General features: G+C 51.7%; 1 non-coding gene across 1 annotated transcript; it reads left to right on the forward strand.

Annotated features, from left to right (window-relative positions):
• The first annotated feature begins 1,433 nt into the window (after nt 1–1,433).
• On the forward strand, nt 1,434–1,635 carry LOC145285297 (U2 spliceosomal RNA). Its single transcript, XR_013869050.1, has one exon. It is a non-coding gene; the product is annotated as a U2 spliceosomal RNA (small nuclear RNA).
• Nucleotides 1,636–3,375: the final 1,740 nt, after the last annotated feature.

Below are 3,375 nucleotides of genomic sequence, written 5' to 3' on the forward strand. Positions count from 1 at the left end.
ACCGACTTGCCAGGGATTGCCGGGATAGAGAATTTTATTATCCCCCGTGCCCCCGCTGCAATGACGAGGAGGAGGACGAGACGAGGGAACACGCATTCTTTCTTTGCAGCTAGGTACGGAGTCTCTGGAGGTATGTCGAAGAGGTAACGGCTCGCATCGACCCCGAGCGGTCGGTGCCACTTCATTTAGCGTATGTGGTCGATAATGTGGACCCGCCGTTTTCTAGGGAGAAACGGTTGGTGTTTCTAGCGATACTAGCCGTAGCTAGGTTAGTGGCGTGGGTTTCACGTCTAGACATCGTCTATGAGGGGCAGTCTGTTTCCGATCGAGATCTGGTTGTTCGTTTTAAGCATCAACTTAAAACGAAAATCAGATGCGATTGGGAAGGGTTGCCCCGCATCGACTTTGATAGAAGATGGGTGCACAACACTAGTTTGTGCATCCGACGAGGAGCCAGTTTCGAGTTCGTGCTTCCCCCTGGTTAGAATTGGTCCTAGGGTGCTGGGGTTGGTGTTTTCTTTACTCGGAACCCACCCCGTTGTATTTGTTAAACAAGAGTTTACTCTTGTCTATGGGTAGAAGCTAGGGTTAGTTAGGAGATGGTAACCACTTCGAGTGGAAGATAAGTATCTTTATTAGGGCCTAGACTAGGGATGTATGTGTGTCGATCCGGTCCCTGATTTATTTTTATTCGGCACTAGGAGAGCTTCCAAAGATGCCCACTCCCACTTGTTTGTTTTGTCCCCGGCCTTTGTTGCCCCTTATGCATTTTTATCTTGGAAGACGCCGTCCATTCCCGACGAACCCCCTCCACAAGTTATTTTTTCACCAGCAGTTTTTGCTGTCCCGTAGATCCTCCATTCCCCACTAGGGAGCGACCTGCTTGCTTTCACCTTTCCCTTCGGGGAAGGGACCGGAAGACAGTGGGCGTTCCACTAACGAGTAGAGAGTAGGATGGGAGGGTCCCTTACTAATCCGCCCCCATAGGCATTTTGTTTAGTTGTTTTCTTTTTCGTTCTTTTTGGGTGTATTTTAGCTTGCCCCCCTCCCCTTCATCTCACCCCCATTTAATATAAAAAAAAAAAAAATCCTTTTGTTTGTACATATATTTTTGTTTTGTTTATGTAAATACACTTTTTTATTATTACAGAATGCATGAAGGTCGCCTGCCATCCCGTTAAGCTGGGGAGAATTAGTTTTGCTTTAAATAGGTCCTGGTAAGAATGTAAGGCGAATGGTAGAATGATAGTTCTCTAGTGTAGTCTTTTAATAAAGAACTTGTCTTTCAGTACAAGTCTAGCGTTAGCTTTAGTCAAGACCCGATTTCTTTTTTCCCCCACGCCCCCCTACTTGGCCCTGGTGCCTAAGTGGTTACGGACCCCAAATAAGGCCTTGGCAGTAGATAATGCCAAGGTCGGGGCCGTAATGACTAAATAAATTCTCGGCCATTTGGCTAAGATGAAAGTGTAGTATCTGTTCTCAGTGCTTACTGCGGTCTGCCTCAACGCCGAGTTGGGAGCTCTTAAGCTATTAGCTTAGAGTCTTTTTGCTTGTCTATTGCAAGGACCAGCCCCTTCTTGGGGATTTGGACCCGCAAAGACCTGTTTTTTGTTTTTATTGTTGTTTTTTGTTATTGCCCACCCTGGGCAACTACTAATTGTTACTGTTTTCCTTCTTTTTTGCAGATAGTCCGGGGTCCAGCTAGCACTTAAGCAGCCGGCAGGGCCAAGGGAAACCGACGTGCCTTTTTAGGCGAAGGTCCCCTTGGTTTCCGAATCGGCGGGTGTTTAGCCGGGCCTTGGGCCATCAAAGTAGATGGAGCAGGCCTCTGCTCCTGCCACCTTGAGGGACGCCCCAGGTGTAGTGTCCGCGAAGGGTCCGGGGGGTGCCGTCCCGCAAGGCACCCCCAGTTCGAGAAGGGTTCCAGGGGTCGCCACCCCTGAGTCGAGCGTAGCGTCGGTGTCCGGATCGAGAGCGGGGGTCGCCACCCTCAGTAGGGTCGAGTCAGAGCCGAATGCCGTGCAGGGGGTTGTCGCCGAGAAAGGCAACCTAGGCGGCATTATGTATGCGTCGGTAGGGGCCCCAGCGGTTGGGGATCGGAAGAGGCGGCCGGTGAAGAAGTGGTGGGTCCTTGAGGAGGAAAAGCCTAGAGTCCCTCTGACAAGGTCCCAGTCTGCCAGGGTTAGTCCCAGCAAAGTAGAGGAGGAAGGACTTAGGAGGAGTAAGTCGGAGGAGGTAATTGTGGTGGATGGGTGCTCCCCCGGGGGGAGGGTTTCCGGGAATGAGACGCCAGTTACTCATTGTGAGGGCTGGCCACTCCAAAAGACTGATTGCTCCCCAATCCCACCTGGACAGGAAAGGAAAACGGCAGCGACAATAGCAGCAGCAGCAGCAGTGGTAGAGGCCAGTATACCGGCAGCGACTGGAAATAATGCGTGGGGTCGGAAAAAGGAGACCCAAAGGAGCCCAGGCTACTACCAGGAACTACTGGAAGGAAAATTTAAGGAGTTTGTGAGCGGGAACAAAATTATGGTAGTTCCCGGGGCTCTAGAGGAGATAAAATTGAGAACCGTCTCCCTCGTCACTCTTGATGCCAACGGGAAGGGGCTCATTGGCGTGCCCCTGGAAAGGATGTGTGACGCAATTGGAGAACTGCGGATTCCTGCCCAGTACCTGGTAAGGAAATACCACGCCACGTGGGATCTCCTCCTACCATCGAAGGAGGAAGCGGAGAAGTTAGCAGGAGGGGACCTCACGTGGAAGAATTTGAGGCTCCTCCCCGAGTACTTGTCAAAGAGGAGAGCTGGCGTAACAGTGCTCGGGGTGCCCAGCTTTATCACTGCTGACCAGATAGGTGCCACCTTGGCCCAGTTTGGAGAGGTCGAAGAAGTCAGCCCAACAAAGGGACCTCGAAATATCCAAACTGGGTCATATAAGATCCATATGAAGGTGGACCGACAAAATTTCCACCTTCTCCCCTCTACGATGACGGCCATCTGCCAGCCCTCACAAGTCAATTGCGCCGGGATGAGGCCATACTGTTGGCAGTGTACTAAACCAGGTCACGTGGCCCGATTCTGCCCTCAACGGAAAGAACAGCAACCATCGGGCACGAAGGCGGTAACGCAGGAGGTTCCAGCAGCGGAGGGCAAACAGCAGGCAGATGAGGAAGGAGGAACTTGGAGCAAGGTCGTCGCCAAGAGGGGCAAGAAGAAGGAAGGAGGAGCCCCTGCAGAAACAACAAGAACACCGGCGGCGACCACGAAAAGAAAGCTAAGGGTGAGCTCCTCAGAATCGGAAGGGGAGGAAGGAGAGGCTGCTGGAAAACATACTGAGAAGAGGGAGAGGAAAGAGACTCCAAAAGGATCTCCCAAG

Source organism: Euprymna scolopes, chromosome 9 (genome assembly GCF_053919585.1).
Source record: "Euprymna scolopes isolate OS-2025 chromosome 9, ASM5391958v1, whole genome shotgun sequence".
Lineage (NCBI taxonomy): Eukaryota > Metazoa > Mollusca > Cephalopoda > Sepiida > Sepiolidae > Euprymna > Euprymna scolopes.